Genomic DNA, 11,364 nt, shown 5'->3' with positions numbered 1-11,364 from the left:
AGGACATTATGCTAAGTGAAATAAGCCAGTCACAAAAAAGACAAACACCGTATGATTCTACTTATATGAGGTACTTCCTAGAGTAGTCAAAATCATAAGGACGGGGGCTTCCCTGGTGGCGCAGTGGTTGAGAATCTGCCTGCTAATGCAGGGGACACGGGTTCGAGCCCTGGTCTGGGGAGATCCCACATGCCGCGGAGCAGCTGGGCCCGTGAGCCACAATTGCTGAGCCTGCGCGTCTGGAGCCTGTGCCCCGCGACGGGAGGGGCCGCGATAGAGAAAGGCCCGCGCACCGCGATGAAGAGTGGCCCCCGCTTGCCGCAACTGGAGAAAGCCCTCGCACGAACCGAAGACCCAACACAGCCAAAAATAAATAAATAAATAAATAAATAAATAAGAAAATCCTTTAAAAAAAAAAAAAAAATCATAAGGACGGAAAGTATTGTGGTGGTTGCCAGGGGCTAAGGGGAGGGAAGAATGGGGAGTTACTGTTTAATAGTTACAGAGCTTCAGTTTTACAAGATGAAAACAGTTATTGGTGTAAACGGTGGCGATGGTTGTGCAACAAGGGAATGTATTTAATACCACTGAACTGTACAGTTAAAATTTGTTAGGACAGTAAATTTTATGTGTATTTTACCACAGTAAGAAAAAATAACTGCCTGGAAAAAAGCCTGAATTCAAGCGCTAAGTGTTTGCTATTATTCTCCCTACTAAGGGGGACAAATCAAGGCCTAGATGCAAGCAGGACTCAGCATCAACAAATGATGCAGAGGCAGGTAATTCCCTGGTGGTCCAGTGATTAAGAATCCGCCTTCCAATGCAGGGGATGTTGGTTCGATCCCTGGTCTGGGAACTAAGATCCCACATGCTGCAGAGCAACTTAGCCCGCACGCTGCAACTACTGAGCCCACGTGCCACAACTAGAGAGCCTGCGCACTGCAACTACAGAGCCCATGCACTCTGGAGCCCACACACCACAACTAGAGAGAAGCCTGCGCGTCACAACTAGAGAGAAGCCTGCGCACCGTAACGAAGAGCCCGCGTGCTGCAACTAAGACCCAACTCATCCAAAAATAAATAAATAAATATTAAAAAAAAAAAAAGAAACAAAAAACAAACAAATGATGCAGAGGCAGAGCTGAGTTGGGGGCCAGAATCCTGATCTTGTGCAGCTCCTAACAATAACTCAATGCTGTCTTGGCCTTTTTCTCCTGGTTGTAAGATGACTGCAGCAGCTCCTAGAGCTATGTCCTTTGAGGGCAGGAAACAGAAGTCAATGGAGGGCAGAGAATTTCTCCTCAAATACCTCTCCCTTTTTATGAGAGGGAAAACCCTTTCTAGTAGCCCCTGGCCCATTCCTCTTACAACTTGCTAGCCAGGACTGGGATACATGCCCACCTCTCGGTAACGGCTGAGTTCTCTTTCCCTGAGAAAATGATTTCCCCCAATTCTTCAACAAAACTGGAATTTTATTAGTATGGAAAATGGGAGAATAGCCATCAGTTTTGCTATACCATTCTCAAAACATCCCTTGGCCACCCTACCATTAAGACTCTTCCCTAGTCCCACCTCCCTCAGAAGCACAAGTGAATATAAATTAATTCCTCACTCTTTGTTTGCTTGAGCTTCTGCTAATACTCAGGTAGTCAGAGACACACCATCTCTTTCAGTTTCTTAAACTTTCCCTAAACCACAAGTTCTCTCCCCAAGAGAAATTCTAATGCCAGCTCATTACAAATAAAAAGCTACCTGTATGGTATGATTTCAACTATTTAAAATATGTACAGAAAAGGACTGGAAACAAACACATCAACATATGAATGAATGATGCAACTGGTGCAACTGGCTGTGAGATTATAAGCATTCTTTTCTTTTTTACACTTTTCTGTACTTGGCAAAATTTCTATGCCGAATATATATGCCTTTTATAGTTAAAAATATATCTATTGGGTTTCCCTGGTGGCGCAGTGGTTAAGAATCCACCTGCCAATGCAGGGGACACGGGTTTGAGCCCTGGTCCTGGAAGATCCCACATGCCGCGGAGCAACTAAGCCCATGCGCCACAACTACTGAGACCGTGTGCCACTACTACTGAAGCCCACGCGCCTAGAGCCCGTGCTCCACAACAAGAGAAGCCACCGCAACAAGAAGCCTGCACACCGCAACTAAGAGTAGCCCTCACTTGCTTCAACTAGAGAAAGTTTGCGTGCAGCAAACGAAGACCCAACACAGACAAAAATAAATAAATTAAATAAATAAATTTATTAAAAAAAGAAGGGGATCCCCCTGGGGATCCTTTTAAAAAATGTATATATATAGTGTTGCTTATTCTGTTTGCCCCTCCAGATTCATCCTTCTCCCTCTCTGTCCTGCTTTGTGTCCTAGGACACTATTCTAGGCTGCTGACCTATATGGACTTCTGCTTTGCCTTCTAGCTTCCACCTGGGTTTAGCCCATGGGAAGCACCAGCAGGAGATGAGAGGGAGGAGAGGAGACTGGAGTATTTGTTCCTAATGCCCACCTGTAACAGAAAACAAACCTGACTCCACATTGGATCTATTCCTTTAGCTCTAACCTTTGTGCTCTGTTGCCTGTACTAGTCATGCTGGCTCTACATCTTTGTCTCAAACAATAAAAGACTGTTGCCTAAAGCCTGAAATATACATCATAGCCCTTTCTCAAGGCTGTCTCCCAGGCTTGACCTTTAAAGGTATGACACTTTTCATTCATACAGAGATAAAAAGTTGCAGAATAGAGAATGACATTTGTCTTATTGGAGGTTTACAGGAACATTGTGACCAGACTTAGGTGGACAGCTGTAAGAACAAAGGATTATCACAACACTCCTAGGGCAACAACCAGCCATACCCTTTCCCCACTTAGCATAAAAGAAGCTTGAGGGACTTCCCTGGGGGCACAGTGGTTAAGAATACACCTGCCAATGCAGGGGACACGGGTTCGAGCCCTGGTCCGGGAAGATCCCACATGCCGTGGACCAACTAAGCTCGTGCGCCACAACTACTGAGGCTGCACTCTAGAGTCCGCGAGCCACAACTACTGAGGCCTGTGCGCCTAGAGCCCATGCTCCGCAACGAGAAGCCACTGCAATGAGAAGCCCGCGCACCACAACGAAGAGCAGCCCCCGCTCGCCGCAAATAGAGAAAGCCCGCCTGCAACAACGAAGACCCAATGCAGCCATAAATAAATAAATAAATAAATAAATAAATAAATACTCAATGTGATTAAAAAAAAAAAAAAAAGAAGCTTGACTTCTAACTCAGTTAAGATGATTCTTTGGGACACCAGTCTGCCACCTTCTTGGTCTGCTGGCTTTCCAAATAAAGTCACTATTCCTTATCCCAACACCTCATCTCTTGATTTATTGGCCTGTTGTGCGACAAGCAGTAGAGCTTGGACTCAGTAACACACCTACCTCACTCCCTCTTGTATTCCTCTTCCAGTCAAAGTCAGGTGGCCCTTCTACAGGGCTACAGTAACAGTGCTCCTTTGGGTCAATGGGTGGTAACAGTTTTCCACTGTTGAGTCCCTGGGTGCTTCACCATTCCTTGTTTTTTCTCTTACCCTGACTAAATGGTCTCTTCATTAACTCTGATGTGCTCTTTGAGTACGCCATCTCTTCTTGCAACGGTGTTAACTGATAACTCTATTAATAAACTCTTTGAAAGAAGACACACCTGATCATTCAGAGTGGCATAAGATTTGAAAGAAAGTTGTGTTGATTCACTCAAGCACATATGCAGTTCTTGGCACCTAAACAGGAAAAGAACCTGTCCTACTGCCTGCTGATGGCTTGCACAGTAGCTTCCTCCTCAGAGAGAGGACGAATTCCAGCCCAGTTCTTATCCTCATGGAGACAGAGTCCTTGCCATTGAAAATTTTCCTTTGAAAAGTGCTGTGTGCTACAATCTCTTCAAAAATTGGTTCTTTGGTACCTTCTAAAGCTGGACATAAGTATACCCTATGACCCAGCAATTCCATTCCACCAAAAGAAATGAGTACATGTATTCATCAAAAGGAATGAACATAGTTGCATTATTTATAATAATCCCAAACTAGGAACTATCATATGGTGATACATTCATACAATGAAATACTATACAACATTAAGAATGATCTATTGATATATGCAACATGGATGAACCTCACATAATGTTGAAAAAAGCCAGACACACAAAAAGGTACATGATTCCATCATTATAAAGTTTAAAAACAGGCAAAACCAATTTATAAGAGGTGGAAGTCATGAAAGAAATTACTCTGAAGTAGGAGGGGGACAGTGTGGTAGTGTTCATGTGTTGGGAAAATTCATCATTACTGTACACTTTCTACTTGTGCACTATTCTGCATGTACATTGTATTTGAATTAAAAGTTTACATTTTAGAAAGTGCCATGTGGAATCTCTGCATGTCAGAGACACTCTTGTACCAGAAAATTGTTTTAGGGCTTCCTTTGGCTCGAGTGGGCTTCATAGGAGGTAGAAGACTTTTCTGTCTGCCCCCTGGTATCCAGCTTCCCAGCCCATGAGACAACAAGCACTCCCAGAGTGAGGCCACAGTCTAGAGAAGCAGTAGCAAGTACTGCTCAGAACCAGCTCTGCCACCTGCTGTTAGGCCAGGGTCAGTAAAACAGAATGGGCCCTTTTTGAAGACATTCTGGTCTTTCCCAGCCCTCCACCATGAGCTGTGTGGCCCTGGAAAATTCTCTTCCTCTCTCCAAGACTCAGATCCCTCCTCTGGAAATTGAGGGAGGGTACCAGATGCCAGAGATCACCAAAGCTCACCTAAGGCACTTATTAAAATGCAAATTTGGGATTTCCCTGGTGGTCCAGTGGTTAAGAATCCGCCTTCCAATGCAGGGGACACGGGTTCGATCCCTGGTCAAGGAACTAAGATCCCACATGCTGTGGGGCAACTAAGCTCCCGCGCCACAACTACTGAGCCCACGTGCTCTGGAGCCTGCGTGCCACAACTAGAGAGAAGCCCGCGTGCCACAACGAAGAGCCCACACACCACAACGAAAGATCCCGCATGCTGCAACTAAGACCTGATGCAGCCAAATAAAATAAATAAATACATAAATAAATGAAAATAACTATAAAATAACAATAAAATAAAATGCAAATTCTGTGGCACAACCCCAGACCTGAATCAGAAGCTACGAGAGTGGGATTTGGTCATATTTTAAATCCCAAAATAATTCAGTGAGCCAGGTGTGTGGAAAACATGGCAAGGCATCATCTCCAAGGACCCTACCAGCTGTTATTTATCTGACATTTTGCCCCCATGGTTCTTGGGGCTCAGGGTTCTGGATCACAAAGACTGAGACAAAACAGCCCCTATCAGATGCGAGTTACCTTGGACTCTAATTGGTAAATTTAATTCATTTGTATTTACTATAATTACTGTAATAGGACTTATTCTGTATTTTCTGCTTAGGGTATTTCTCTCTCTCTCTCTTTTTTTCTTCTTTCTTACCTTCCAATAGATTTAGCAAAAAAAAAAAATTTTTTTTCTTTTTGGTTGCACTGTGCAGCTTGCGGGATCTCAGCTCCCCAACCAGGGATTGAACCTGGGCCACAGCAGTGAAAGTGCCAAATCCTAACCACCAGATCGCCAGGGAACTCCCTAGCAAGTTTTCTTTTATTGGCTTAAAAAGATTACATTCTATTTTTGTTCTTAGGGTGGTTAATTGTCTTAATATCCATTCTCATATTCATATACCCTCATCATTATCTTAACATCTTCCCAGAACAGGACAAGTGCTTCAGCGTGCTTTACATTTCCTTTTATCTCTTGCCTTATATCTGATTTTAGAGGAAAGCTTTCAGCTTTTAACCATTAAGTATGATGTTACTTGTGGGTCTGTCATAAACTACCTTTATTATGTTGAGATATGTTCCCTCTGTATCAACTTTGATGAGACTTTTTATCACGAATGGATATTGAATTTTGTCAAATGCTTCTTTTGCATCTATCGAGATGATCATGCGATTTGTATCCTTCCTTTTGTTGATGTGGTGTATCACACTGATTGATAATGTGAATAATGAACCATCCTTGCATCCATGGAATAAATCCCACTTGATCATAGTGTTTGTTTCTTTTTATACATAGTTGAATTCAATTTGCTAATATTTTATTGAGGATTTTTGCATTTCAGAATTATATTCATCAAAGATATTGGCCTGTAGTTTTTTTTTTCTCTGGGGCAGTGTCCTTGTCTGGTTTTGGTATCAGGATAATTGTGGCCTCGTAGAATGAATTTGGGAGTGTCCCCTCCTCTTCAATTTTTTGGTATAGTTTGAGAAGGATAGGTAGTCGCTCTTCTTTACATGTTTGGTAGAATTCCCCTGTGAAGCTATCCATTCTTGGATTTTCATTTGCTGGGATTTTTTTTTTTAATTACAAATTCAATTTCACTATTAGTGATCAGTCTGTTCAGTTTGTCTATTTCTTTCTGATTCAATCTTGGAAGATTTATGTTTGTAGAAATTTATCTATTTCTTCTAGGTTGTCCAATTTGTTGACATATAACTGTTTGTAGTATTATGATTTTTTTGTATCTCTATAACCTCTCCTCTTTCACTTCTTATCTTATGTGAATCCTCTTTCTTTTGTACTTGATGAGCCTGGCTAAAGGCTTATAAATTTTGGTTTACTTTTCAAAAAACCAGCTCTTGGTTTCATTCATCTTTTCTATTGTTTGTTTCTATCTTACTTATTTCCTCTCTGATCTTTATTATTTCCTTCCTTCTGCTGACTTTGGGCTTTGTTTGTTCTTTTTCTAATTACTCTAGATGGTAGGTTAGGTTATTTGAGATATTTGTTTCTTGGGTAAGCCTGTATTGCTATAAACTTCCCTCTTTGAACTACTTTTGCTGTGTCCCATAGATTTTGGAAAGTTGTGTTTTGTTTTTGTTTTTTAAAAATTTTAATTATTTATTTATTTATTTTTGGCTGTGTTGGGTCTTTGTTGCTGTGCACGGGCTTTCTCTAGTTGTGGCGAGCGGGGGCTACTCTTCATTGCAGTGCGTGGGCTTCTCATTGTGGTGGCTTCTCTTGTTGTGGAGCACGGGCTCTAGGTGCGCGGGCTTCAGTAGTTGCGGCGGGCGAGCTCAGTAGTTGTGGCTCGTGGGCTCTAGAGGGCAGGCTCAGTAGTTGTGGCACACAGGCTTAGTTGCTCCGCGGCATGTGGGATCTTCCCGGACCAGGGCTCGAACCCGTGTCCCCTGCATTGGCAGTTGGATTCTTTTTTTTTTTTTTTTTTTTTTTAAAGGATTTTCTTATTTATTTATTTATTTATTTATTTTATTTATTTTTGGCTGTGTTGGGTCTTCGGTTCGTGTGAGGGCTTTCTCCAGTTGCGGCAAGCGGGGGCCACTCTTCATCGCGGTGCGGGGACCGCTCTTCATCGCGGTGCGCGGGCCTTTCTCTATCGCGGCCCCTCCCGTCGCGGGGCACAGGCTCCAGACGCGCAGGCTCAGCAATTGTGGCTCACGGGCCCAGCTGCTCCGTGGCATGTGGGATCTTCCCAGACCAGGGCTCGAACCCATGTCCCCCGCATTAGCAGGCAGATTCTCAACCACTGCGCCACCAGGGAAGCCCGGCAGTTGGATTCTTAACCACTGCTCCACCAGGGAAGTCCTGGAAAGTTGTGTTTTTATTTTCATTTGTCTTGAGGTACTGTCTGATTTCCTCTTTGATTTCTTCATTGACTCACTGGTTTTTCTAGATCCCACATGTAAACAATATTATACAGTATTTGTTTTTCTCTTTCTGACTTACTTCACTCTGTATGACAGTCTCTAGGTCCATCCACGTCTCTGCAAATGGCACCATTTCGTTCCTTTTTATGGCTGAGCAATATTCCATTGTATATGTGTACCACATCTTCTTTATCCATTCCTCTGTTGATGGACACTTAGGTTGCTCCCATGTCTTGACTATTGTTAGTGCTGCAATGAACATTGGGGTGCATGTATTTTTTGGAATTATGCTTTTCTCCAGGTATATGCCCAGGAGTGGGATTGCTGGGTCATATGGCAACTCTATTTTTAGTTTTTTAAGAAATCTCCATACTGTTCTCCATAGTGGCTGTACCAATTTACATTCCCACCAACAGTGCAAGAGGGTTTCCTTTTCTCCACACCCTCTCCAGCATTTACTGTTTGTAGATTTTCTGATGATGGCCATTCTGACTGGTGTGAGGTGATACCTCATTGCAGTTTTGATTTGCATTTCTCTAATAATTAGTGATGTTGAGCATCTTTTCATGTGTTTGTTGGCCATCGGTACATCTTCTTTGGAGAAATGTGTTTAGACAATGATCTAAAGACACATTTAGATCTTCCACCCATTTTTTTTTTTTAAGGTGGACGTCAGTTAAGGGAAACTTTTATTGAAAGTCACAAAAGAATTTAGAAAAGTAGTTTTTCCAACCACATTAAATATTTAGATGCAATTTAAATAAAAGACTGTGGACAATTCATTCTCATTGGACTTATTTTTAGCAAAACTTTTTACTCTCACTTTTTTTTTCTTATTAGTTATCTGTTTTATACATATTAGTGTATACATGTCAATCCCAATCTCCCAGTTCATCCCACCACCACCACCCCCACCACTTTCCCACCATGGTGTCCATACGTTTGTTCTCTACATCTGTGTCTCTATTTCTGCCTTGCAAACTGTTCCACCCATTTTTTGATTGGGTTGTTTGTTTTTCTGATATTGAGCTGCATAAGCTGTTAGTATAGTTTGGAAAACAATCTCTTGTCAGTTGCTTCATTTGCAAATATTGTCTCCCATTCTGAGGGTTGTCTTTTCGTCTTGTTTATGGTTTCCTCTGATGTGCAAAAGCTTTTAAGTTTAATTAGGTCCCATTTGTTTATTTTTGTTTTTATTTTCATTACTCTAGGAGGTGGGTCAAAAAAGATCTTGCTGCAATTTATGTCAAATAGTGTTCTACCCAGGTTTTCCTCTAAGAGTTTTATAGTGTCCAGCCTTACATTTAGGTCTTTAATTCATTTTTAGTTTATTTTTGCGTATGGTGTTAGGGAGTGTTCTAATTTCATTCTTTTACGTGTAGCTGTCCAGTTTTCCCAGCACCACTTATTGAAGAGGCTGTCTTTTCTCCATTGTATATTCTTGCCTCCTTTGTCATAGATTAGGTGACCATAGGTGTGTGGGTTTATCTCTGGGCTTTCTATCCTGTTCCACTGATCCCTATTTCTGTTTTTGTGCCAGTACCATACTGTCTTGATTACTGTAGCTTTGCAGTATAGTCTGAAGTCAGAGAGCCTGATTCCTCCAGCTCCATTTTTCTTTCTCAAGATTGCTTTGGCTATTCGGGGTCTTTTGTGTTTCCACACAAATTGTAAAAATTTTTGTTCTAATTCTGTGAAAAATGCCACTGGTAATTTGATAGGGATTGCATTGAATCTGTAGATTGCTTTGGGTAGTATAGTCATTTTCACCATATTGATTCTCCCAATCCAAGAACATGGTGTATCTCTCCATCTGTTTGTGTCATCAGGTGCATATGTTTTAATGAGTGTTATATCCTCTTCTTGTATTGATCCTTTTATCATTATATAATGTTCTTCTTTGTCTTTTGCTATAAACTTTTTAAAAAGTCTACTTTGTCTGATCTCAGTATTGCTACCCCAGCTTTCTTGTCATTTCCATTTGCATGAAATATATTTTGCTATCCCCCTCACTTTCAGTCTCTGTGTGTCTTTAGCTCTGAAGTGAGTCTCCTGTAAGCAGCATATAGATGGCTTTTTTTTTTTTCTTATTCCAATCAGCCACCCTACACCTTTTGATTGGAGCATTTAGTCCACTGACACTTAAAAGTGACTATTGATAGGTATGAACTTACTGCCATTTTGTTACTTGTTTTCTGGTTGTTTTTGTAGTTCTTCTGTTCTTTTTCTTCTTTATTTTCTTCCCCTGCGATTTGATGATTTTCTTTAGTGGTATGCTTGTGTTCCTCTCTCTAGTTTTTGATTATCTATTGTAGGTTTTTGATTTGTGATTACCATGAGGTTCATACATGTTGACCTATACCTACTTGTTTGAAACTGGTAGTTAAAGTTCAAATACTTGCTAGAAGATCTACATTTTGTGTTTTCCTCACACGTTTTGTGTTTTTGGTGCTATATTTTACATTTTCATGTCTATTCCTTAATTGTTTACTGTAGTTATAGTTTTACTTCTTAGTCTTCATAGTAGCTTATTTAAGTGGTTGATTCACAGCCTTTACTATATATTTGCCTTTATTAGTGGGATTTCCCCTTTCTGATAGATTACTTCTTCTTGTAGCCTTTTCTTTTCCACATAGAAAGACGCTTTAACGTTTCTTTTAGGGTTGGTTTAGTATTGATGAACTCTTTGTTTTTGCTTGTCTGAGAAGCTTTTTGTTTTTGTTTTTAATCTTTCCTTCAATTTTAAATGCTAATCTTGCTGGGCAGAATATCCTGCGATTAGGTTTTTCCCTTTCAGTGCTTTAAATATATCATGCCACTCCCTTTTTACCTGAAGTTTCAAAAAGATCAGTTGATAGTCTTATGGAGGTTCCCTTGTTTATGACTCTTTCTCCCTTGCTGCTTTTAGAATTCTTTCACTTTTGCCATTATTAATTATGATATGTCTTGGTATGGGTCTGTTTGGGTTCATCTTGTTTGGGACCCTCTGTGCTTCCTGTACCTGGACATCTATTTCCTTCTTTAAGTTCAGGAAGTTTTCAGCCATAATTTCATCAAATACATTTTTGACCCCTTTGTCTCTCTTCTCCTTCTGGGATACCTATAATGCGAATGTTGGTATCCTTGATATTGTCCCAGAGACTCTTTAAACTGTTCTCATTAAAAACTTTTTTCTTGGGACTTCCCTGGTGGTGCAGTGGATAAGACTCCACACTCCCAAGGCAGGGGGCTTGGGTTAGATTTCCGGTCAGGGAACTAGATCCCACATGCATGCTGCAACTAAGAGTTTGCATGCCACAACTAAGGAACCCATGTGCTGCAACTAAGGAGCCCGCAAGCTGCAACCAAGGAGGCTGCAAGCCGCAACTAAAGAGCCCACCTGCTGCAACTAAGGGGCCAACATGCTGCAACTAAGGAGCCTATGAGCTGCAACTAAGACCCGGTGCAACCAAATAAATATTTTTTTTAAAGTGCCATTAAAAAAATTTTTTTGTTGTTTTTGCTCTACTGATTGGGTGATTTCCATTATTCTATCTTCCAGATCATTTAGGCATTCTGCATCACCTAGTCTGATGTTCATTCCTTCTAGTGCGTTTTTCATTTGTTATTGTATTCTTCAGTGCTGATTGGTTCT

The sequence above is a fragment of the Balaenoptera acutorostrata genome, chromosome 12 (genome assembly GCF_949987535.1).
Source record: "Balaenoptera acutorostrata chromosome 12, mBalAcu1.1, whole genome shotgun sequence".
Taxonomy (NCBI): Eukaryota; Metazoa; Chordata; class Mammalia; order Artiodactyla; family Balaenopteridae; genus Balaenoptera; species Balaenoptera acutorostrata.
The sequence above is the reverse complement of the archived record's forward strand: the minus strand, read 5'-3'. Positions refer to the sequence as shown.